Source organism: Rattus rattus, chromosome 5 (genome assembly GCF_011064425.1).
Source record: "Rattus rattus isolate New Zealand chromosome 5, Rrattus_CSIRO_v1, whole genome shotgun sequence".
Lineage (NCBI taxonomy): Eukaryota > Metazoa > Chordata > Mammalia > Rodentia > Muridae > Rattus > Rattus rattus.
The window spans coordinates 43,584,310-43,611,727 of record NC_046158.1 but is presented as its reverse complement, the minus strand read 5'-3'; positions in this window follow the sequence as shown (position 1 = coordinate 43,611,727).

The window sequence follows — 27,418 nt, the reverse complement described above, 5'->3', positions numbered from 1 at the left end:
TCTCCTGTTTCAATTCGGAGGCACTCAGAACTATGAGTTTTCCTCTTAGTACTGCTTTCCTTGTGTCCATAAGTTTGGGTATGTTGTGCCTTTATTTTCATTAAATTCTTAAAAGTCTTTAATTCCTTTATTTCTTCCTTGACCAAATTATCATTGACTAGAGTATTGTTCAGGTTCCATGGATATATGGGCTTTCTGTTGTTTTTGTTGTTATTGAAGACCAGCCTTAGTCTGTGGTGATCTGATAGGATGCATGGGATTATTTCTATCTCCTTGTATCTGTTGAGGTCTATTTTGTGGCTGATCATATGGTCAGTTTTGGAGAAGGTACCATGAGGTGTTGAGAAGAAGGTATATTCTTTTGTTTTAGGATGAAACGTTCTATAGATACCTTTAAATACATTTGGTTCATAACTTCTGTTAGTTTCACTGAGTCTCTGTTTAGTTTCTGTTTCCATGATCTGTCCATTGATGGGAGTGGGGTGTTGAAGTCTCCCACTATTATTGTATGTTGTGCTATGTGTGCTTCGAGCTTTAGTAAGATTTCTTTCATGAATGTAGGTGCCCTTGCATTTGGAGATTAGATGTTCAGAATTGAGAGTTCATCTTGGTATATAAATTTTTGATGAGTATGAAGTGTTCTGCCTTATATTTTTGATAACTTTTGGTTGACAGTTGATTTTATTCAATATTAGAATGGCTACTCCAGTTTGTTTCTTGGGATCATTTGCTTGGAAATTATTTTCCAGCCATTTACTCTGAGGTTGTGTCTGTCTTTGTCTCTGAGGTGTGTTTCCTGCATGCAGCAAAAATCTAGGTCCTGTCTACGTATCCAGTCTGTTAGTCTATGTCTTTTTATTGGGGGAATTGAATCCATTGATGTTGAGAGATATTAGGGATCAATGATTGTTGTTTCCTATTATTTTTATTGTTAGAGGTGGAATTATGTTTGCATGGCTATCTTCTTTTGGGTTAGCTGAAAGAAGATTACTTTCTTGCTTTTCCTAGGGTATAATTTCCCTCCTTGTGTTGGAATTTTCCTTCTGTTATCCTTTGTAGCGCTGGATTTGTAGAAAGATATTGTGTAAATTTGGTTTTGCCATGGAATATCTTAGTTCCTCCATCTATGGTAATTGAGAGTTTTGCTGGATATGGTAGCCTGGGCTGGCATTAGTGTTCTCTTAGAGTCTGTATGACATCTGCCCAGGATCTTCTAGCTTTCATAGTCTCTGTTAAGAAATCTAGTATAATTCTGATAGGTCTGCCTTTATATGTTACTTGACCTTTATCCCTTACTGCTTTTAATATTCTTTCTTTGTTTTGTGCATTTGGTGTTTTGACTATTATGTGATGGGAGGAATTTCTTTTCTGATCCAATCTATTTGGAGTTCTGTATGCTTCTTGTATGTTTATGGGCATCTCTTTCTTTAGGTTAGGAAAGTTTTCTTGAAGATAATTTTGTTGAAGATAAATATTTACTGGCCATTTAATTTGGGAATCTTTGCTCTCTTCTATACCTACTATCCTTAGGTTTGGTCTTCTCATTGTGTCCTGGTGCTACCTGGGGACCCAGCCTTACCACTCCTGGGCATATACCCAAAAGATGCTCCAATATATAACAAGGGCACATGCTCCACTATGTTCATAGCAGCCTTATTTATAATAGCAGAAGCTCAAAAGAACCCAGATTTCCTCCAACAGAAGGATAGAAACAGAATATATGGTACATTTACACAATGGAACACTACTCAGCTATTAAAACCAATGACTTTGTGAAATTCTTAGGCAAATAGATAGAACTTGAAAATATCATCCAGGGGTTGGGGATTTAGCTCAGTGGTAGAGCACTTGCCTAGCAAGCACAAGGCCCTGGGTTCGGTCCCCAGCTCCGAAAAAAAGAATTAAAAAAAAAAGAAGAAGAAGAAAATATCATCCAGAGTGAAGTAACCTAATCACAAAAGAACATACATGGTATGCATTCACTGATAGGTGAATATTAGCCCAAAAGCTTGGAATACCTAATATACAGTTCACAGACCACATGAAGGTTAAAAAAGAAGGACAACCAAGAAGGGGGAACAAAAATACAGGAGGAAATATAGAGACAAAGTGTGGAGCAGAAACTGAAGGAAAGGTCATCCAAAGACTGCCCCACCTGGGGATCCATCTCATATACAAACACCAAAGCCAGACACTTTTGTGGATGCTAAGAAGTGCATGCTGACAGGAACTTGATATAGCTTTCTCCTGTGAGGCTTTGCCAGATCCTGACAAACACAGAGGCAGATTCTTGCAGCCAACCATTGGACTGAGAATGGAGGTGTTAGAAAGAACTAAATGAGCTGAAAGGGTTTGCAACCACATAAGAAGAACAATATCAATCAACCAGATACCCCCAGAGTTCCCAGGGACTCAACCACCATCCTAAGAGATACAGGGGTGGGCCCATGGCTCCATCCACATATGTAGCAGAGAATTGCCTTGTCAGGCATCAATGGGAGGAGAAGCCCTTGGTCTTGTCAGGGCTCGATGCCCCAATGTAGGGGTAGGGGAGATGAGATAGCGGATTTTTAGAGGGGAAACCGGGAAAGGAGATAACATTTGAAATGTTAAAAATATATCCAATAAAAGAAAAATAGGGTTTCCTAGATATTCTAGTACAGTGGGGTATTGTCTAGGGGAATAGAAAAGCATATTGTACTTATTGTAAAGAATACGCCTCAGTGGAAGTAAATCCATCAATCTAGACTCAAGTATAATGCATTTAGCTGCAAATAACGGAAGAACAGATTTAAGCAATTAGGTAACGTACTGTGTCACCAAGTCCAGCAAGAACTCAGGCTTCTGCTTGACTCTCTGCAGGCTCGTCGGGCTCTTCTTCCCGGGGCACCTTAGTTTCAAGTTCAGAATGCACTGAAATGCATAAAGGACTCCATTGCTGCATGTCTTTCTATCATTGTGTTTAATCGCCACCCTCCTGTCATTAAAACTTCTCCAATATAATCACATGAATTAATTGTCCCACAAGCTTTTGCTGGCATCCACTTATGTAGTCACTTAGTGATATTTATTATCTACAATGTGATGTCAGACACAACACAGTCCTCAGTTCTTTCTCTTAGTGAGGTTTACCGGTTTTCTCGTCATAGAGAAAAACTGACAAACGTACAGTAGTCACGGCATCAAGCTTGTCTTCACTAGGCTTTTAACTTTCCCAGTCTCAAAACACGCCTTTACGGTTTACATCTCTGAGATTCAGCGAAGAGGTGGATGGGAAAACAAGTCTGGCCAGTGTTGGGCACGCCTGACACAGACCCTTGTGCAGATGGCATTTCTGTGTCTCAGTAATTTGGATCCCAGAATAATTAAGACTCAGGATATTTCTTATCAAATGTCCTTATCAAAGCAGGCTTTGATTCTCTTCTGAAATTCTGTGTTGCTTCCTGTCCAACAGACACATTAAGGGAGTTCTCTGGAGTATGACCCCAGGAAGAAACTGATGGCTGTTACTCCAATGGCACCATTTCTCCAAACACATCTCAAAGCCCTTAGGGCTTGATCATACATACGTGCATGGGAGGGCATGCCCTACTCTGTCTACCCACCCCTCCCCCACCACACACACACACACACACACACACACACACACACACACACACACACACACACACACACACTTGATCTTATTGCACCTGCCTTACGATATTACACATAGCATAAGATAATGTGTAACGTTATTCAAAACAAGGTAGATTACCTAAATAATAAACATCCACAGTGGTGAGGACAGATGTAACAGAATCAGTGTGGCCAAAGGCATTGAAACACAGCACTCTGGTCTTTTTCAATGCAAGCGGGTCAAAAGCAGCCTGTTGTCTCACCTATCCTCTGGTCTGTGAGCTTCTCAAATACCTCTTGGCTTTTACTTCGTCTCTCATTTATCTCTGATTTCCCCCTTGTCAGCTTACAGCAATCCTTGCTCTGAGTCCACAGACACTTCCTCCAACTGGTTGTCCCCGTCTGTGTGTCTCTCCTTAACCAACCATAATTTCCTTCAGAAATGAGTCATCTAGAAACGCACCTTTTCCCAAGTGGCTAGGACCCCTCGTGAGCTCTCACCATGCAGCACTGCACACTTTCTTTAATGTGTCTGCCGTGCCACAAGCACTTCATATATGTTTAGCATATAGCGAGTGATCCTCCCATCCTTCCTGCTCATATACAAACCCATATGCACTGCTTTTATATTGGGCATGCCTCGCAAAATCTCACTTACTTATCAATGTCTTTAGAGTTTTGCTTATCCCATGCTGTCTTCTCTAGTGGAATCAACTGTTCTTGAATACAACAAACACACTATTACAGTCTACGTATTTTATCATTCATTACCAACAATTTGAAACATGACCTCTTTGTGAAAGAAACCTTATTTTCTCAAACATTGGGATTTCTACTTTAAAGAATAAAATAATCAGCCTCATTCTCAAAGACAATCCTCAAAAGTCACGGCAAAGGTCGCCTTGCTTAACCAGTCCATCTCAGACACCAGCTTCCTCTACTGTAAATGTAAGGTATTATATCAGGTACAGGTGTTAGTTCTGATTGTCTCTCTGGGGACACAGAGCGAGCAGCTCTCAGGTCTATGGGTGAACGACAGGGGTGGAGGCCCACGCAATAGCTCTGAAAGACATACTTGAATCTTTTCAGCACTCTCCGACTTCCAGGGCTCATCAGTTGGGGAATGGTTGCTTTCCTGCTTAAAACAATCACGCTGGTGTGTCCAGGATGTCTTGATGTGGGAAACACTTCACCCGTGCAAGGCAGAATGCTGTCACCCTATGTCTCATCCCTTTAAGGCATCAGTTGTTCCTAATGTGCAGGGGCATATGGACTCAGCCGTCCAATGTTTTCATTGATGTAAAGTACGTGATGAGCACAGAGGGCTTAAAGGTGACGTGACCGTAAGAGACAGTGTTGTTGAGCTTCAACCAATCCAGGTGTAAGTTTTAGTATCTCTAAGGGAACTTAAACTTACTGATCTTTTGCTTCTCTTACTTTTTTAGGGAAACACATTCAAAGAATGAAATGGATGCCTTTCAAAATAGCCGATTTTGTTGTATCAGTAATTAATCAATGGATAGTATTTGATACCACCTTGCACTTGTGGGTCCAATCGGAATAGATGTGTTTCAGTAATTTTAAAGGGGCAGTCCCTGAGCTGATGGCAGTAGCAATACCCAAAAGCTTTCCTGAAGTGTAAATTCTTAGTCTCTAACACAGAGGAGAGACTAATGAGTCAAGAGCTGGTTCTCTGGGTAATTCTGACATGTGTGGCTAAGAACCACAACTCTCCCTACACCACAGTCCACAGCCAAGGTCGTCTTCATGTGGAAGTGATCCAGTGAAACTGCAGTGATGTTAGTATGGAGACAGAATACAATCTTAAAGGCATCAATCATTTTTTTTACCAAATAAATTGTATACAATGGTTAGATTTTCCTCATCATCTTCCCTTCCTTAAACACAACACTTAACTACCGATATATTAAATACTATCTCCCACATAACTTACATGGTACTATTTCATATTCACAGTGACTTTATGTGATTAAAACAGGTCAAATGGTTCCTGCTAGCCTAGTATTATAGTCATCTTAAGCTAAGAGTTTTGAAACATGTCAGATAAACGTGGAGTAAAATTGCCAGTGAATATAGCTGAGATTGCCAGTTACATGGTGAATGGCTGATATGATGGTTTGAGATCCTTGACTACACTGCTTCGTCCTTTCCCTCAAACCAATGACTTCTGAAAGTGAGGACTAATTTCATTTTCAGCCATGGAAATAAAGCCAGCAAGAAAAATGTAAACAGAGTCTGTTGACTTGAAGTAAATATATCTTAGATACAAAGGCTCTGTCAAGATGTTCAAAGTCCAAAATTATCCCTCCCAGTGTGAGAGTTATGCTATAGTTTAAACATGTAGGCTTTTAGACAATTATGGTGAATGTCGTTAATGCTGGATTACCTGCTTCAAAAAGTCAAGCCTGAGTGAGAATGGTCATATCTTTTCATGGATAAAAAGAGTCCTGTGAAATGTGGTCTCGTGGACAGGATGCACCCATTTAATTTATGGACTCACATCAGGTGGAGTTACCTGCAGAAGGTCCAGCCAGCTTTAATTCTGGCATAGATGAGGTCGATGATGGCCAGACCTTACTCTTTATCAGTGAGCTTTGGTAGTTAAGCTGCTGGGGCAGGACAAATTACTCCTTTTTGAAGACATGGTCACTTGTAGAATTCTCACACTCCAGTGGATGACCCCACATCCATGAGTATATATACAGCTCTAATTACACTTGGAGTACAAAACACACACACATGCACACACAAAGTTGGGAGGGGTACATACTGAGAGGGATATGGCACGCGTTGGAGGGAAAGTGGACAGCTTAGATATGCTCATACTTCATTGTATACATGTATAAAATTCTTAAAAATAAAGACATCTTTGTTTCAAGAGGATTGCTTAGTTTATAAGAAGACCTCTTTGAAACTCTCATTCATTTCTTTGCTCTTAAGATACTCTTTTGAGTTTATAAGGGTGTGTATTTCCTGAAATTTTAACATAGATGTCCAGCATGTCTTGACAACATCCAATCAGCTTTTAGTTCCTTATTCTTAAATAAAAACAAAGAACTGAAGACCACCAGTATTTACCATTAAAAAGATACAGCCTGAAGCTAACAAAGAATAAACAGGAAGTACACACAGTGTGACAAATATCACTAAGGCTTACTCTCTCCTGGTAGTAGTCTCAGTGTCCATAACTTTCTTGTGTATCTCCCAATATCCTATATAGTGTATACCCTGTTTCATCTCACTGAGAAAAACAGAGGTCAGACCCCTTGTCCAAAGTTAATGGCAGAAGACAATGCTGGTGCTGGCTTCCCGGTCTTCTGTCTGATCCAGAATCTAGGATCCGTTCAGAGAGCAACACGACAAAAACCTGGAAGCAGTGATTCCAGAGGCAAAAGTAGAGAATGCATCCATGAAAAACAGCCTGTTTTTCATGTTCTGGAAAGAACATCCAGTAAGACCAAGGTCTTTAAGTTTAAAAAAAAATGGAAAAGAAAAGAAAAGAGAAGAAAAGAAACTACAGTACTACCAAGAAAACCAGAAGAGTTAAAATATATTCAAGAAAACTTTCAGATAAATAGAATTAAAAATAGTGATGTAAAATACAGAAAGAACAGACTTTGTGTCTAAGACAGGTGGGAAGGCTATTAACATTGGCCAAACCTGTGACTCGAAAGATCCAATTAGCTGTTCAGAAAATAGACATCATCATATCTTGTCAGTAATAGTTCCATGAGGGAGCGATAAAGAGACAGCAGCACTATCAAAGAAGAAAAAGAGAAACTGTAAAGTCAAACTGAAGCACACATTTACAAATTACAAGGGCTGATGTCAAGATATGTATAAAGAAAAGACTCAGATTGGGTCATCATCAGAATGCTAGAGAGATAAAAGAACAACTCTGAAACCCTTCATCTTTCAGAATCAGCATCAGATTTCACTAAACTTCTACAGAAGCAACCCAGATCAGTATCACATTCTTGTCCTCAGGATTCTGAGGGACTGTGACTACCAAACCACAGCCAAGCTCGAGGGGGAAACTGCAGGTATTTTTTTTTTTTTTTTTTTGGATTCTTCCAACATGCTTGCCTCTTAAGGCCTCACAGAAAGAAGATACTCAACAATTTGTTTCTTCAAAATGGGAAAGTGAATAAAAAAGAGGTAAAGGGAATTTGAACCACACAAAAAGGTTAATTTCAGAAGAGGGAAAATGGCATCTTCAGAATAAGCACCAACACCATTAACTGCACTACAGACAGCTGCAGGAAGATGGTCTTGGGAGAAGGTACCAGGTACAGTTCACTGAATTGGATCTGATTTTACTAATTGTTTAACAGAAGCATCAGAAAATCTGAGACTATCTGACTGAATGATAGATACAATAAGGAGACAAGGCTATTTTAAGGTCGAGAGAGAGAGAGAGAGAGAGAGAGAGAGAGAGAGAGAGAGAGAGAGAGAGAGAGAGAGAGAGGAGAATATCAATTACAAGACAGTATGGTTCAGATGTGATAGGCATACTCATAACAGTGGTAAAAAATAAAATTGACTTAACCCCAAAGTGTGCTGTAAAGAATGAGAAAGTCAAAAAAAAAAAAAAAGAAAAGAAAAGAAAAGAAAATCTTTTTCTTGTACATGGCAGAAAGAGTGTGGCAGAGTCCTGGATGTACATTGTTGTTCTTATAGATGAAGGTCAACCATTCATACTGATGCCCCAAAATTGGAAAACTAGTTGAATAAGTGATGTGTTTATAAAAAGATAAAGAGAAGATATATCCAGGGTCCCTGGTTCGATCCCAGGTCTCGGCACCAGCATTGTGTTAATAAAAGGATAAGGAGAATGGACATATGTTCTATGGAGGTCTGGGGAAAAGGGGTGCCTCAGTGGGCCCATGCAGAGACATCCCTTCCCCCTGAGGGACCAGACACACGAAGGTATAGTATAGAGCAGAGTTTATTCAGGGCATGGGGGGGGGAGTTAGGATGGTAGTAGGGAAGATAGATAGATAGATAGATAGATAGATAGATAGATAGATAGATAGATAGATAGATAGATAGAGATAGATAGATAGAGATAGATAGATAGAGATAGATAGATAGATAGATAGATAGATAGATAGATAGATAGATTAAAATAGAAGAGTGAAGGAGGAGAGGAAGAGAGGCCGGCCATGGGCACGTGGAAAGAAGGGGGAAATTGGGGGAAAAGGGAACAAAGGGACAAGAGAGAGCAAGACGAAGCAGAAGCAAGAGTGAGAGACTGAGGAGGGGGCAAACAGCCCCTTTTATACTGTCAGGCATACCTGGCTGTTGCCAGGTAACTGTGGGGTGGAACAGACCTGACTGTTGCCAGGTAACTATGGGGTAGAGCTTAGACAGAAGGCTAACAATAAGTAGGTAGTGGAGGCATCTGGGGTTGAATATAAACAAACCAAGGGTTAAAAAAAATCTTGCTTTTGGCTTGGGATGCTGGAGCTCAGAAGTGATTTTCTTAAGAGTCTTCACGTACTGGTTTAGTTTTTTAAAGCTAGGATATACGCATTGCTCTGGCAAAACAAAACAAAACTCATATGGAACCTGGTGAAGAGTATTTATCACTGTCTCCAGCCTCATGACCGTGAGTAGGAGCCAAGCCTTGCTTTACTTCATACAATTGTGGGTTTCAGTGAAACCCTGCAGCCAACCCTGCTTTCCTTTGTTGAACATCACCGCTTGAGTTCTGTCTGATCTTTGGGCCCTGCCCAGAAAGTCTGCTTGGAGGCCTATACAAAGACTGAAGGAAAAGCCGTACAGGGTCACATGGGTGTCCTTGGGAAGGGTGGGTCCCTGAGAAGGAGTAAGGAGTACAGGGAAATAATATCTACGGGGTTTCATTTGTATGCAAGTGCTGACCAGCACCTCATTTTGGAGACGGTTGAATCACCTCTGTGATTTTAGCCATTGAACAAACACCCCTGGATTTAAACACATGTAAACGGGAACCGTAATTCACACTGAAAACGTTCCCAAGCTTCTTCTTCTAAGTGGATTTGCTTTAAGAAGCTACTGGTCCAGCAGGCCCTGAGAGAGGGGAAAGAAGACAAGGAATTGTTTTAAACTGTCATAGAAAACGGGACTTTTATTTTCCGCCTAATGAGAAATTAGTAGTATTTGAAAGTAGATTTAGGCATGTTCTCTTGCTTGTCTCGTCTCCTGAGCATAACTGCACGGCTACATTCACTCACAGCCAAACCTTGAGGGTTTTTTCTCCTGCAGTCCAGCAACCTCAGGGTGTTCCTGCGGCGCCTGCCTTTTTCATTCTCCTACTGCTTCGTCTCTTCGGCCTGGTTTTCCAATTTCTCACATCTTTAACTAGCTCAAGCGTCATTTTCTGGTCTCCTCCCTCACCACTTCCTCCACCTGAAATTTCTGTCCAAGTAACTTCTGGGTGAAATATGAACTAATCTTTAACGATATTAACCTTTTCATGTGGAGAACACAGTGCAGAAGCCTTCAATATGGATAGCGAGTAACTCGTGGAAAGACAACCTGAAAAGGTGATCAGAAAAAAACGTGCTCAGGTGTTGGCGGTAGTGTTAGGGAGGAACCGAATTGGAATTATTTAAATGTCTGCCTATGGTGGGCAGCATAAAGTGGTGAGGTGGAAATCAGTATCCAGTCTCTTTGACTGTCATATTATTAATAGGGGGAGAGTGGTACCAGAGTGGGCTAAGGTTCCAGGAGTAGTAAATTATAGAAAGGTGCTGAAAGGTCCATAGGAGAGAGAAACAATGTTATAGGCAGGAATTTGAACAAAAGCCATAGAGGCCTCTGATGGTCAGGACTTTTTTTTTCCCTCCTTCTCATCAAAACGACCAAGCCTATTTTTAGGTAGAAAGGAGAAGCCAGAAACCTACCCCCTCTCTCCCCCCCACCCCCCGCCGTGCTGGTTTTCAAGTGATCGCACCTCAAAATAACACACCAAAGGATGGTATGTCCTGAGCTCTCTCTGGAGGATCCTGTTTATCTTTTTTTTTTTTTTTTTCTTTTTTTTCCGGAGCTGGGGACCGAACCCAGGTCCTTGCGCTCGATAGGCAAGCGCTCTATCTCTGAGCTAAATCCCCAACCCCGATCCTGTTTATCTTTAAATATATCTGGGCTTCCCTGAGGTCGGCCTTACTGCTGTCTCTATGAAGACACAGGGACATTTTAACCATAGTTTTCTTTGGGGGCTTAGGACTACAGATAGGATCTGGATCTGTTTCAGTTAAATGTACATAAAATATATATTATGGCAAATTTATATTTAAATCCCTTGTACATTATTCTTTTAAAATAATTTCTTTAGTATGTCGTTTTATCAGCAATAGCAAGTGGAGATAACATCTAAGCAAAATATGAATTATTAAACAATTCCATTTCTTTTTAGAAGCAGGCTAATAGTTAAAACCAGCCATGACGGCTCATGTCGGTGATCTTACCACACAAGAAGCTGAAATAGGATTACTATAAATTCCAAGACAGCCTGCGTTACAAGTGAGTTCTGGGATAGCCTGGGATATATTACGTAAGTATTGATCCCTTTTGTCATCTCCCTCCACAATTATGCTAAATGCTTTTGTGCACATTCTATAGAAATAACTTAGGAACAGCAATGGAAGTGGAATGGATCTTAACCAGAACATGAATGCGCTTTGAAAGGGACAGTGCTTGCTCTGCATAAACAGAGGTGAGAATCGCCCTCCATGTGCACCTTGGAGGGGAAAGGCTTACTGCTCCATGCGAGCTAGTGAGAGATCTGTGGGAACGACGGGAGCACAGATGTGAGTTTTGAGTTTTCTTCGTCACACAGAGCTTTTTGAAAACCTTGTGCCTGCACCACAAATGCTCTGCTCATCAGCAGACAGCAGCATCGCCTGAGAAGGAGCATTGCCCAGAGGAAGATCGAAACAATCTAGAACATGAAGGAACTATCTGCTGAACTGAGAGACTCAAACTCCCCCAACACGGGAATGTGAGCGGCCTCAGGACGCGCCGAGTCCCGTGTTAGCGGCTCGTTCTGAACACAGCTCACGTGCCCGCTGCCGGCTCGCAAGACTACCTCTCTAAACTATCGCCTTTTTTTTTTTTTTTTAACACTTTGGAGTAATCTTTGCTGATAATTAATAAGAACAAGTAGCTGGGTTTCGGACCAATCGAAGCTCTGTGGAAACTAGTTTGGTCTCCTTGCAGAGTAAGCCAAGGAAAACAACTGGCTCCATTCATTCAGGAGTCCAGATGGACAAAGCCGGTTTTATTCTAGGCATAATGCTTATCTGTGTGCCTGACCTGAACTGAAGCAGAGGGGAAGACAGAAGGAAACCATGAAAGGCAGAAACTGGAAAACTTGGCCCATTACCCCTAAAGCAAACTGTGCTCCAGGGCAAAGAGAGAAATATTACCCTGGGGGGCCGCAATGAAGAACGTGGGGCTCCCCTGGGCTTTGGACCTTAGAATATAAGGAAATAAAAGCAATTATTCTGCTCTGTGGACGACCATTTTTAAAATAGTTTCTATTTAGTTTCTCTCTGTCCAACATGAATGAAACATACTTCCTCGGAAAACTCCGTTATCATTTAAGACGTTTTATTAATTTTGAGTCATTAGGAAATGACCTTTTAATAAAACCAGTTTTGAGAAATGGGCCTTTGTTAATGTGAACATCATCTCAAAGTTGCCTTTATTTGGTCTTTTATTGACCATTGTGGAATTGACCTGAAAATGGCTTTTCTCCATTTGCTATGTTCTTGGCTTTAATTAAACATTTTAATAAAAGGATATTAGCATGGTGACAGTTGAATTATAACGCTGTGAAGCTGCCTTAGCAGCGTGCCCACCCACAAAATAATCACTGCATGTACTTCCTCCTTATCTTTCCAGAAGTTTCCCAGGCTAACACACCGTTTAAGTGTAATGAATGACTTAAGAAACACACAAGCATAAGTATGTTTGTGTCTCACATACTTTTTCTTTTCTTTTCTGCTTTTTTTTTCTTGTAATTTTGACAATTTGAAAATCTGTCCAAGGTATCACTTGAAATAAAACTACTCAATGTAAACTATTCACTCTAAGTGCACTGTACTTATCAGCGCAGCTAAACCATAGTTTATTATATTAGTTCTGCACTGAAAGGGGGTCGGGCCATTTCTAGGACTCCTTCGCTTCGACAGCAACTCTTCAATTAGCAGCCAACATGATGACGTATGTCTGCACATGCGGGATTATGTGTAGTAGGATAAAGTTTTGCAATTGAAACTAAAGTAAAACCTCTCCTTGGTTAATAGATTTGACAAAACTTTGTTCTTTGAATCATTTTATAATGAAGATATAAAAGGTCAGTAAGTTGAGTATGTCAAAGAATAGTAGTGATGGGCATTGATTTAAGGTGAACTTTTCATTTTTACAGTCATTAAAAATTAGTGTATGGATATTTTCCCACCATAAAAAAAGGTGCTCAGAAGTTTTAAGTCCTTCGGAATAATGTCCAACTTACAGTATCTGGAAGAATTTGCATGCATCATGAGAGTTTCTAGACCACTGAAGTTCTCAAGCCCTTCAGTTCGCGTCTATATTTATTGCTGACTACTCTTCACCATGTTCACATAACTTGAAACCCAGAACTTTGTACCAGGAAAGGCTGGGGGGAGGGGGTGTGTGTGTGAGATATGACAGTAGCACAGAGGCTGTAGGTAATGAAACATCCCACTCAGGAACCTAATTACAACTTAAGCAATACTGTCCACATCTTCTCACATGACAAAGTTAGGTCACATGAGATGTGAAAGGAAAGAAGTGTTATTACATCATTTTCCTCACAAGAAAGCTGGGTCATGCAGAGATGATGTAAGCGGAGGTACATTTCTCCAGTGCATTGTAGCTAACAACAATATGCTCTCCAGGAAGACAGAGAGAGGGAAGGTAAAGAAGGCAAGGGGTAAGCGACATTACAACAAAGTCTTCAGCAGGCATCACCTAACAAGATCTCTTTCATGCTTATTCATCATTGTTTCTCCATCTGTCATGGGATGGCCACAAGGCTTCTTATGAACCAGTTATCTTGAATGAATCACTTTCTTTGTCACTCTGCCCCTACACACACACACACACACACACACACACACACAAACACACACACACACACAGGCACACAGGCATACACACAGAGACACACAAACACACACATAGATATATACACAGAGACATACACAGGCATACACATAGACACACACACACAAACATACACAACACACAAACATACACACACACAGACATATACACAGACACACACAGACATACACACACATAGGCATACACACTGAGACACATACACACAGACATACACACAGACATACACATACACAGGCACACACAAACACAGACACACACACAGATACCACACAGAGACATATACACACAGAGAGACACACACGCACACAGGTACACTCACACATACACATACAGACACATACACAGGCACACACACACAGACACACACATACAGACACATACACAGGCACATACAAACACAGACACACACACAGGCACACACAAACAGACACACACACAGATACACACAGAGAGACATACACACACACAGACACACACAGAGATACCACACAGAGACATATACACACAGAGAGACATACACACACACAGACAGACACACACATACAGACACATACATAGGCACATACAAACACAGACACACACACACAGACACACACACACACAGACACACACACAGGTACACACAGAGACATACACACACAGACGCACATATACACACAGGCACACACACAGACAGACACATACATACAGACAGACAGACAGACACACCGGGAAAGGGGGTGCTGCTCATGCTTGTCTTGGACCCATCGTTGGCTTTGTCACCTTCCTTCTCTCAGGCCACTCAGCATTAGCCTACTTGTCCTCACACTGACTCAAGGGTGGTTAGTAATCCTGCCCAGGAGATGGCCACTCCTTCCTCCAGGGTCTCATACCCAAGGTTGTGTCTATTATAATTTTTATTCTTCTTCCTAACTTCTTATTTTCTGAACTATCAAAGGGCTAATAACTATTCTTACTGCCAGATTTTATTATGTTTCACCTTTCATGATTACATGTTAATATTTCTTATGACTAGACTAAATGTCTTTATACTTCTTAAAAAATATAAATTTATATTTCTCATATTTTAGCACAATATTTTATGGTGGGTAAAAAACCTACTATGCTTTCATTCTTCATGCAATGAGCAAGATTAATACTACATATTTTATCATTAAGTAATAGGAAACATTTACTATGCACAGACACCACTAGGTATTTTATCTAATGAACTGTGTATAACTCTCCCAACAATGATAAGAAATCAACTTGTACTATCATTTCCACTTTCAGATGGGGAAACTGAGGCATGAGCAGTTTCAATAATTCCCCCAAGTTACTCGGCTTGGCTCTGAGCTTCCTTCCTACTCTTGAGCAGACATTCATCAGCACTGTACCCAATTCCTACCTCAGCCACAACACTTGGAAGGGAAAAATGACTTGACCAAGGCCACACAAACTGCTGGAAAAAAAATGGCTTCAAAACTATATTTAGCTTTCCAAATCTATACATTTCCTACTACCTATGCTTCCAAACTGGAATGCAAGCCTTATTTCATCTTTGGTATTGATGCTGCCTTCACAGAATCAATCTCTCTCTCTCTCTCTCTCTCTCTCTCTCTCTCTCTCTCTCTCTCTCTCTCTCTCTCTCTCTCTGTAACCTTTATGGCCCTAGCCTAACATTTGTACTTCCTGAAACAAGAACTTCTGTCTCCTACCCTTCCTTCCTCCTATCCCCAGATGAATTCCTCATGCATGATTCATGGTAGAATTGAGAATATTAGATCCTGTTTGCATGTCACATGCTAAGTCAATATTTATGCAATGAATGGCCTGTGGACTAACAGCAAACACAGTGGGCCACACTGATATGCTAGAATGTCAGAAGATAGAGAAGGGTGGAGCATGTGTCCCCACCCGCCAACACTTTGCTCACACTATTAAAAGACAAGAGGATCTGAGCCGCTTGAGGTTTCTGAGTTAGCTTTACTGTTAGCGCCATGCCAATTTCCTGAGCATAGACTAATATATTAATCATCAGGGTCACGAGACTGACACATTCCACATCTTCTTGTCAGGGAGAAAAAAGTCAGATAGAGGTAAAAGGCATTAAAATACCTATCTGGGGGCTGGAGAGATGGCTCAGAGGTTAAGAACACTGACTGTTCTTCCAGAGATGCTGAGTTCAATTCCAGGCAACCACATGGTGACTCACAACCATCTGTAATGGGATCTGATGTCCTCTTCTGGCATGCAGATGTATATGCAGTTAGAGTACTGATATAAGTAAAATAAATAAATCTTTAAAAGAAAACCCTATTTCAGCAGCAAAACAACAGCAAACTATCCCTAAGCCCTTTTAGACTAGCTTGAATTAAGACATGTACAGTTTCTAAAAGTAGAGGGAAGTTCAAAATTCACCCATCTTCTACCCTTCTAAAATATTCTCCTTAAAAATTATGTAAATACATACATAAATACATACATACATACATACATACATACATACATACATACACACAGCATTCTGCCTGCCTGTATGCCTACAGGCTAGAAGAGGGTACCAGATCTCATCATAGAAAGTTATAAGCCACCGTGTGGTTGCTGGGAATTGAACTCAAGATCTCTGCAAGAGCAAACAGTGCTCTTAACCTCTGAGCCATCTCAACAGTCCCTAAAAATACTCTTTCAAAAGGAAAGAAAGTTTAAGTAAAACACAAAGGCAATGAAGTTCTGTGACACTGCATCTTTTCCATTTATGATAACAAGAACAATTAGTACCAGGGCAATGACATGGCCCAGCAGGTCAGAGCCCCACTGCACAAGCCGACCATCCTGAGTTTGATCCCCGGGATCAATAGTAGAAGGAGAGGATGGACTCCTGAATGCTGTCCTCTGACTTCCTTATACATGCACACAGAAAATAATAACAAAGACAAAAGCATAAAGTAAAAATCGAATGTCAAATTCCTTTAAGCATGTTTGCAGGAACTTACTTTGTGGTGTCCCAGAGAAACTTAGTGTTTCTCTTGGATAATGTGCCCTGCCCTTAAGAAGAAAGACAACTGGGAGGCAAGAGCCCACGCAGGCATGAGAGGGAACTTACTGCTTGCTACATCTCCCGGTACTACACGACCCCGACTTCAACTTATTTGTCTAACAGCTTCCCTTATTCCATTTTTCATGTACTGTCACATTTGTGTCTACAGGGTATAGGGCATGGGTTGTGTGTATGATAAAAACAGCCCACCAATCATGCCTGTTGCCCATCCCAGCATGACCCTATGTATTTTTTTTCAAAGAAATAATCCTAATTGACTGCAACGCAAAAATCTTCTATAGAATTTCCTGTTCAGACTCATGGTAATATGGCAGCACATTGCCTATTATAAAAAGGTCAAAACAGAAAAAAAGAACACGTGGAACAAAGGGGAAAAAGAGTTGCGTAAATGAGGAGGTTCAAGATGCAAATGACTGAATCGCTTCTCTTATTGCCACACTGTTGATCTTGGGTTTAACTAAAGGCAGTATGATTGCAGTGAATTCCTCTCCAGACTGTTATATTTTCTTATTAGGCACAGACATGAAATCGTAGGCACGAGGGATGATGAGTACAGGAAGGCTTAGCATAGATTTTCATTATGTCATCACAGCCTTCAATACTCCTCCTATTATTATTTCTCACCAATTTTCCCATCTTCTGTTCCTCCTCTTGCTCCAGAAGATTGTATGAGGACTGGAGCCTAAAGGACACTAGTCCAATAAGAGTTTTAATAAATGGCTCATGTTTCCTCAGTACTGCCTGCTAATCTCTTTGTATCTAGTACAATGTGCTATAGATGCTATTACTAAACTATACTTACAGATGAACAAATGGAAACATAGACTGTTAAAGACAAACAAACAAACAAACAAAATACACTTGACCAGGGCTGCACTGCAATGGTATTGTTACTAGACTCATTGACAAAAAAACAGTGCAGTTTAAGAACTGGAGAAGAAGCAATTCTGAGTGAAGGGTACTGGTCTTGGAACAAAAAAATCCAGATGTAAATTTCAACTTTTTTTATTAATTTCATCAGGGTAACTAAGGGAACAGTATGCATCAGGGCTCTCTAGAGTCAAAGAACTTCTGGGTAGTCTCTATACAGTAAGAGAGTTTGTTGACTTACAGTCTGTAGTCCAACTCTCCAACAATGACCAATAGTAGTTGTGAATGGACATCCAAGGATCTAGCAGTTGATCAGTCCCACAAGGCAGGCAGGCGGGCAAAGGAGAGAGAGAATCTTCCTTCTTCCTATGACCTTATGTAGGTCTCCATCAGAAGGTGTGTCCCAGATTAAATGTGAGTACCTGGGGCTTGCTTTGTCTCAGATGACCTTGAACTCAGATCTCCTTGCCTTAGTCTTATGGGATTTATAGCCATTATGCTACAGGATCTCCATGCCATGATCCAGGTCCGAAACTTGTATCTTACAGCCTCAAGATCAGGATCACAGGTGAGCCTTCCAATTCTGGACTGTAGTTCATTCCAGATATAGTCAAGTTGACAACCAGGAACAGCCACTACAATCCACCCCGTGTCAACTTGATACAAATATCTTATGTCCACCTGAAACAATAACAAGGTCATGAATATGCCTAACATGATATAACTGTTCCTTGTGCAATTGCAAATGTGCTTGTAAATTTAGAATGGGGCAATGTCCCTTGGGAACATTCTTTTAGTATGGAAACTTAAATACCAATTGATGTTAAAGAAATTGGAAGAAAGACAAGTGTGTTCTTAACGAAATAAAACAGAAGCATTTATATTACTTTATAATCCTCGTTTTTGCAACTGGTTACGTGGCCTTAGCCACCTTCTTCTACTACCCATTCTGTATTTCCTCTACCCTCTTCATGCACCTCAGCAGGTCTTGGCTCTTTTTCTGGAGGAGTGACCCATACCTTAATTCCTGATGGTTCTGTGTCCTTTCTCATTCTGCTTGGATTAAGCTGTTGTAGTTTCCCATTGACTTTAATCACAGGACATGGTAGTACTAAGAGACGCCCTAAGAGATCTCCTGTACTCCAGACATTATCCTTACCTCCATTGTGGAGAGGCAATCCAATTCCCCCAGGGTAATCTGGACCTATCACCTCTCCTAACACTGTTATTCCTTTCTTAGCCTGTTGGTCTAAGGGCATTAGAAGCCCAAAATGACCAGGGGGATGTCTGAGCTTCCAGTTCAATAGAATGTTTTTGTTGTGGTACCTGGTAGGAGCACTACCCCCTCTGGAATTGAAACTTCTAGGCCAGCAGAACCTAGAGTTGTGGGGACAGGAAGCAAAAATTTTCCTAGAGGGTCACTAGGAGTGATAGTGAGTGGAACTATTCTCTTTTCTATCCCTTGATTCCTGGATCCATGGATCCTGGCTGTAGGAGAAACCGTACCATATATCAGACGCTGATTCAAAGCATATACTGCCTTAAGAAGAACTCTGCCACAGCCCTCCATGCTGCTGCCACCCCACTGACACTGTAACTGTGTCTTCAAAAGGCCATTCCCTCTTTCTATCAGACCAGTTGCTTCAGGATGGTAGGAAACATGGTATGACCAGTGGATTCCATGATCATGGGCCCACTGTTGCACTTCTCTGGCTGTGAAATGAGTTCCTTGGTTTGAAGCAATATTGTGTGAAATACCATGACGATGGATAATGCATTCTGTAAGTCCATAGATGGTGGTTTTGGCAGAAGCTTTACATGCAAGAAAGGCAAATCCATAACCAGAACAAATATCTACTCCAATAAGAACAAAACAATGTCTTTTCAACAGAGGAAGTGGTCCAACGCAGTCAATCTGCCACCAGGTTGCCACCTCGAGGAATGGTGCCATATCTGGGACTCAGTGTTGGTCTCTGCTCTTGGCAGATCTGGCATTCAGCAGCAGCTGTAGCCAGGTCAGCCTTGGTGAGTGGAAGTCTGTGTTGTTGAGCCCAAGCATAGCCTCCATCTCCATCTCAGCCACCATGGCCACTTTGTTCATGTGCCCATTGAGCAATGGCAGGGATGGCTGGGGAAAGAGGCTAACTGTCCACAGAATGGGTCATTTTATCCACTTGATTATTGAACTCCTCCTCAGCTGAAGTCGCCTTTTGGTGAACATGTACATGGGACACAAATATCTTCACATCTTTTGTCCATTTGGAGAGATCTATCCACATACTTCTTCCCCTGATGTGCTCTCACTAGTTTTCCAATCAAGATCTTTCTAAGTCCTTGACCATCCAGCCAATCCATTGACTACAGCTCATGAGTCAGTGAACAATCGTATATCTGGCCATTTCTTCTTCCAAACAGACTGTAATACCATGTATTCTGCCCACTGTGAAAAGTTTCCTCCACCTGTATCTTTCAGGGCTGTCCGAGAAAGGGGTTATAATGCTGCAGCTGTCCACTTCTGGGTGGTTCCTGTATAACATTCAGAGCTGTCAGTAAACCAGGTTCTAGTCTTCTCTTCTTCTGTCAGCCCATCACAGGGAACACCCCATGAGGCACATGTTTGGCAGCAGATGGCATTGTAACAGGAGTAGAAACCATAGGCATTTGAGCAACTCCTTCATGTAACTGGCTTGTGCCTTCCTTCAGGACCTGCTTGGGCCTGATCACATATATACCACTTCCATTTGATAATAGACTGCTGCTGTGCACGTCCTACTTTATGACTTGAAGGGTCTAATAACACCCAGATCATGGTCGCATGGTAACCTGGTGTCCTATTGTCAAACGTTCAGTTTCTACTAAGGCCCAATAGCAGGCCAAGAGCTGTTTTTCAAAGGAAAAATAGTCGTCTGCAGACGATGGTAGAGCTTTGCTCCAAAATCCCACTGGTCTCTTCTGTGATTCACCTACAGGGGCCTGCCAGAAGCTCCAAGCAGCAGCTCTATCTGCCACCGACACCTCCAGTACCATTGGGTCGGCTGGATCATATGGTTCAAGTGGTAGAGCAGCCTGCAGAGAGGCCTGGACTTGTTGAAGAGCCATCTCCTGCTCCAATCCTCACACAAAGCTAGCAGCTTTCTGAGTCACTTGGTAAATGGGCCTGAGTAACACACCCAAGTGAGGAATGTGCTGTCTCCAGAATCCAAATAGATCTACCAAACATTGATCTTATTTCTTGGTGGTGGGAGGGGCCAGGTGCAATAACTTAACTTTGACTTTGGAAGGAATATCGCTGCATGCCCCACACCACTGGACTACTAAGAATTTCACTGAGGTAGATGGTCCTTGAATTTTGGTTGGGTTTATTTCCCATCCTCTGATACCCATAGGTGTCATCAATGAATCCCAAGTGGTTGCTACTTCCTGCTCACTTGGTCCAATCAGCATAATGTCATCAATATAGTACACCAATGTGATATTTTGTGGAGGAGATAAATGATCAACATCCCTTCTAAGTTATGACACAGGGTAGGAGAGTTAATATATCCTTAAGGCAAAATTGTAAATGTATATTGCTGGTCTTGCCAACTGAAAGCAAATTGCTTCTGGTGGTCCTTATGGACAGGTACTGAAAAGAATGCATTTGTTGGATCAATAGCTGCATACCAGGTACCAGGAGATGTGTTAATTTGCTCAAGTAACAAAACTACATCTGGTACAGCAGCTACAATTGGAGTTACTACCTGATTTAGTTTTCGATAGTCAACCGTCATTCTCCATGATCCATCTGTCTTCTGCACTGGTCAGATAGGAGAGTTAAAGGGAGATGTGGTGGGAACCACCACCTCTGCATCTTTCAAGTCCTTGATAGTGTCAGTAATATCTGCAATTCCTCCAGGAATACGATACTGTTTTTGATTCACTATTTTCTTTGGCAAAGGCAACTCTAAAGGCTTCCATTTAGCCTTTCCAACCATAATAGCCCTCACTCTACAGGTCAGGGAGAGACCAATGTGAGAATTCTGCCGATTTTGTTGTTTGAGAATTTTTCTGCTTATACAGATCAAACAGATATACAGTAGGCTTCTTATCTATTTCATGCCTGGAAACACCAGGACTGATTAGCCAGTACCAAAGATCCAAATGAGTCATGCTGTTATAAATTTTACCTCTCCTTGCTGACCATCACAAATTATATCATTATAAACGTTGTTCTGTCTATGCTGTCCATTATAATAACTATAATCATCCCACTTCTGGTACCAACTTCTGTATTAGTCAGGGTTCTCTAGAGTCACAGTAAGGGAATTTGTTGATGACTTAGAGTCTTTAGTCCAACTCCCCAACAATGGTCAGCAGCAGAACGTCCAAGGATCTAACAGAGGCTCAGTTTCACAAGGAAGGCAGGTGAAGAAGAGAGTATCTTCCTTCTTCCAGTGTCCTTAGGTCTCTAGTAGAAGGTGTGTCCCAAATTAAAGGTGTGTACCAGGTCATCTGGGACAGGTACCATGATTCATCTTGACTTAAATAGACTGTATCTTAAAACAAATCAGAGACATGCCTTTGATTTGGTCTGTGAGGTTATTTCCAGGAAATGTAAACTGAGAGAGTTCAATTTTTCTAAGTGGGTAGCACTTAGAAGCAGTGGCTATGCAGGGAAAGAAGTGCTGGTTGTTGGCCAATCTTCCTTTCTTGCTGGTAAATGGGTCTGTTCCATTGTTTTTGCTGCCATTTTTTTTCTTGTCATCAGAACTGAGATTTCTCAGCCTGCCGATGTGAACTGAAGACTCGATATTTTCTAGTAACTATCAAGGCCTTCTGTGTCACATTTCTACTGCTGAGGATTCCAACTTTCTGGATGGATCAGCTACAGGGTTCTTGCCATTCTAGCATCAGACAGTCACTGTTGACTGCTATGGTGGCTTTAATGAAATTTGCCCCATGGGCTTATAGGAAGTGGCATTATTTGGAGGTGCAGCCATGTTGGAATAGATGTGGCCTTGTTGGAAGACGTGTGTCACTGGGAGTGGACATTGAGGTTTCAGAAACCCAAGACAGCCCCAGTGGGATTCTCTCCTCCTCCTGCCTGGCCATTGAGATGTAGAAATCTAAGCTACAAGTTGAATATAGTTGGGTAAGAAAATTGATTCAATAAATGTGTTGAAGATAGGATTGGGAATTTAGCTCAGTGGTAGAGTGCTTGCCTAGGAAGCGCAAGGCCCTGGGTTCGGTCCCCAGCTCCGAAAAAAAAAGAACCAAAAAAAATGTGTTGAAGATTATGCTATTATAAACATCCTTGGCCTTTCTCTGGGTTGCCCGGCCTCCTTGCTTAGCCTTATAAGAGGATTGCATGTGACTTGTGCTGGACAACAAATAGAACTGAAATGGCCAGAATGTGACTTCTTGGTCACCTGACCTGAGACTGTTACCGAAAGGGGCGTCCTAATCAGTCAGAACTTAGATCAGAGTTGAGTGTGTCTGTCATAATATATTACACATAATACAGCAAGAAAGGAGCCTTTCATTTTAGGTCACTGACATTTTAAGAATTTTTGTTCCTGCAGAATGCCTGAGCTACCCAGGGTGGTCATTAGGAAAGGACTCTATAAATGCCTGAATTGCGGAGAGGTAGAGAAAAATCCAAACTTGAACTAGGAAACCAATTTGAGTCACCACTGTCTTTGTGTTGCTTTCTTCTAAGTGTGGAATAAAGGTAATCTTGGGTGCATGTTTGGACCTTAAACTTTTTTTTCCTATACCAGATATCCTTCGCCATATTACTAGGACATGCAAGTCTATAAAAATAAAGTCAGTTTTGAACACCTGAACTGTAACACCACTGCAAGAGGAATAGGCCATGGAGATTAAGATACAATCACTTCAGACTAATGTTCAAACTGAGAGTATTAACCTAATAAACCTAATGCCTGCCTAAAACCAGGCTTCTGGAACACAGCTCAGAGTTAAATATTTACATGGTTTGAGATTAAGAACCAAAGGCCTTCAGGGCAAGATTAGAATGTGAGAACAGTCAAGAAAAGTCATCCAGTCACTGTCATGACTCCCCAGGACTCTGCCAATTGTTGACAGACCTATCAAGTCACCTACTTGGCTAGAGACCAGAGATGACAGGGTTGCAGCATAGGGTGAAACTGTGCCATAGGATTAAGGGTACTGGAGAAGCACTTCACGATTCTCCCTTCTTGTCCTTTCTGTCTCTTGTCTCTACTGTCTTCTCTTGATTTCCTGTTCTTCTACCTTTTTATCTTAAATCCATCCCTCCTGACAACCTCATATAGATGTAAGCAGCACTTTGACCCCAGAACCAACACGCTGAAACAAAACAAAACAAAACAAAAAGCAAAGCTTATTTGATTTCTCAAGAATCCAATCTCCTTTCTTTTGACCCATTTACCAAACAAAGTTACCAGTGAGAAATCTAGGGATAAAGTAAGTTGGGGAAGGGGAAGTGGCAAAAAGGAAGCAGAAGTGTAGAATGAGGGAAACTTTCTTCTCACTCCCACGAACTGAATCAGTGAGGCTGTAGTAGTACACGCTGTGTGCACAAACGTGGCTCACCCTGAACACAGGAGCTCTAGTTCAAACCTGATTGCCATTTCAGTTGGTTTGGACTTTTCCTCACACCGGCTCGGGCTGGCTTGAAACTCACCATGCAGCTTTCTGTTTTCTTATTCTTAAGATAAGGCTCATGATAAGGTTGTGGGGGAAATTCAATAAAGTGGGCCATGTTGTCGGCATGCAATAGTCATCAGATAACAGATTAACAGCATACTGATTGTATAAAATTTCAGCACATCCCAGCGTGGGGTGGTACCCAGGTGGGGGTGAGGGAGAGATGGGGGAGGGGCTGGAAGGAAAGGGGTGGAGGCGAAGAGGATGCAACGTGAATAAAAACTAATGGAGAAAAAAGTTTTCCGTATATCTTGGGTTATAGCTACAGCTTCTTCATCACTTCTAAAATTGCATCCAAATGAGAACCATTTTGTTATTTTCCCTGTATATACAGCTTTGTTGCACACAGTAGGACATAAGGCATGGAACCCAAATGCACTCATGCATTTCTCTAGTAATTTGGGGGTATATTATATTATATGGACGATGGGTGAAGGTTTCTGGGAATTAAACTATGGAATCAGAACAGAAGTCCCATTATAGGGTTGTTTTCTTTATAAAATAAGGAAGAGAGATCAGAGTACATTGTGGACCTGGTGTAAAACTGCAGGAAGCATGCTGCACATCCAGACCAAGGTAACCCATCAAAACTGGAGTCCGCCTCTGGAACTGAGGAGATAAATTCCACTGTTCCAGTTATCCAGGATGCAGTTTTCTTAAAGAATTCCATGCTGAGCTGAGTAAGAGTATATGTCTATCAGCCTGTATGCTTGTGTGTCTGTCTATCATCTCTATCTATCTATCTATCTATCTATCTATCTATCTATCTATCTACCATCTATCCATCCATCCCCCATCCATCCATCCACCCATCCATCTATCTATCATCTATCGATAGATAGATAGATAGATAGATAGATAGATAGATAGATAGATAGATAGATAGATCTGTAGCCATATAGTTACCGTCGTAGTGAAATTTGGCAATGCTCCTCCCGGTATGACTTCAGTCCTGTCTATAAGGAAGATAATAAATGCAATCCTAATCTTTAAATTTTTTACAGTCAGGAAGCAGGAAGATCTCTGAGTTTGAGGCCAGCCTGGTTTACAGAGTGAGTTCCAGGACAGCCAGGACTATACAGAGAAACCCTGTCTCAACAAACAAACAAACAACCCCCCTTTTTCTTTGTAATTTTGCTTTTTAAGTTAAGTTGGGGCACAAAGTACCGGGTTTCATCACGCGGCTGTCATCATCCTTGTGTCGTATGCTGTACTCTGTCACTACTCTCCCCATCCCCCTCCTCCCTCGGGCCTCCTCCCCCTTATAGTTCTGTCACACACATATATGTATCTATTTAAATCTAGGTTCCACATATGAGCGAAACCTATGAGCCTTCTCTTCCTGAGTCTGGTTCATTTATGTTGACATAATGCTTTCTTGCTGCGTCCATTTTCCTGCAAATGCTGCCATGATTTGATATTTCTTTAGGACGGAACACATTTTCATTGTGTGTGTGTCTCTTTATGTTCATCTATTGCCTGACAGCCATGCAAGCTAGAGAAATGCGTTTCTTGCTTCCCCTAAGCTCCTCTGAAGTTTGTGGTGGCCTTAGCAGGTGGGAAGTGTTTTTTATTTATGAAATTAAAAGGCAGATGTTACTAACAGGCTGTCTACACAGCTTCCCCTTGCTTGGCAGACAAGTATTGCTGCCTGTATTTGGTGTTTCTGATTAGGACAACCAGGGGCTGGAGATGTGCTTCAGCAGTAAATCATTACAGAACACGTACAAGGCCTGTTCCGTCCTCAGCATGGGGAACTGAAGACTACGACGTTTTCGTATGACAACCATCTGGTAGGAAAGCTAACGGCCCTTAATCCAAAGAAGTGGGAATACAGAAAAAGAAGTAGGTCACAGATCATACCGGCTCCGCCTAGTCACAGAACTGATGGAATCAACTACACATTTCAGACTAGTTCCATGAGAAAACAAACCTCTATTCCTGTCAGGATTTTCAGTCATTGCTTTTCTCCAACTTGCAACCAAACGCACTCCAAACAAACACCCGGGAAGCGGATTGCCAGAGCAGAAATTTCAAGATAAAAGGCACAGGACATAGACTGTCACTGACATGGGGATGAGAAAAAAAGAGGAAGTTTCTCTCGGAATCTTTTTTTTTTTTTTTTTTTTTTTTTTGTCCTGGTTTTAAAATAAAATCCTCACAAAGACAGCTTCGGAGTTGTATATAGGCGTGAATCTTGACCGTCTAGAATGTGCTTTCTTGAGAGAAGGCATTACTAGGTAGACCACAGACATCTGCCTGCCTCTGCTTCCCAACTGCTGGGGTGAAGTGTGGGCCGCCCACCACTGTGCCCAGCTCGAAAGGACATACATTAGGAAACGTCAAATCTTGTCTTTTAATTTAGGAAGGAGCTACATTTAAGGAAACAAAAAACGTAAAGTGAAAGTTTTGTGAGACTGTCTAATGAAATCAAGCTATCTTGGGGCACTTCTGCAGTAAATGCTGGATTTGTGGTATCAGCTGTTAGTACACACATTCTATCAGCTCTCTGCACGTCTTTCAATATCATGCAAAGTAAGCGTGAGGACATTCCAGTTTTTTGTTTTGTTTTTTTCTTTTTTTATTTGGCTGCAGTCTGATTTCTTCTTCCTGACTAATGGCTCTCTCCTTCCTGTAAGTGGTCTCCATGCTGGCTGGACTGTTTTGAAGGATTTCCCTTACTGTTAATTTCTCCTGCGACAATACTATTCTCAGAAATAATAATTCAGGAGGCTATAGTTTTGGGTTTATAAGCACCCATGCTCTAATTTCCCAGGCCTATAGAGAAACTTTCAAGCAATCTTGCTAGTCTGCATCTTTGATCGGGGGTTGGGTGGGTCAGGGGCCAGGGTGGGTGGGTTATACAATAAAGCTGGACACTTCTCCACCCTTGTCTTCTGGGTTCCTGGTAGACTGGGCTTCCTACATTTCTAATTCATGTGATTTGCTCATTAGAAAATGTTCCAGTTGAGCTAACATTTTGGTCTGTTATATTTGTAGATATCAGAGCCAAATTCAAATGTACCAAAGCCATCTCAC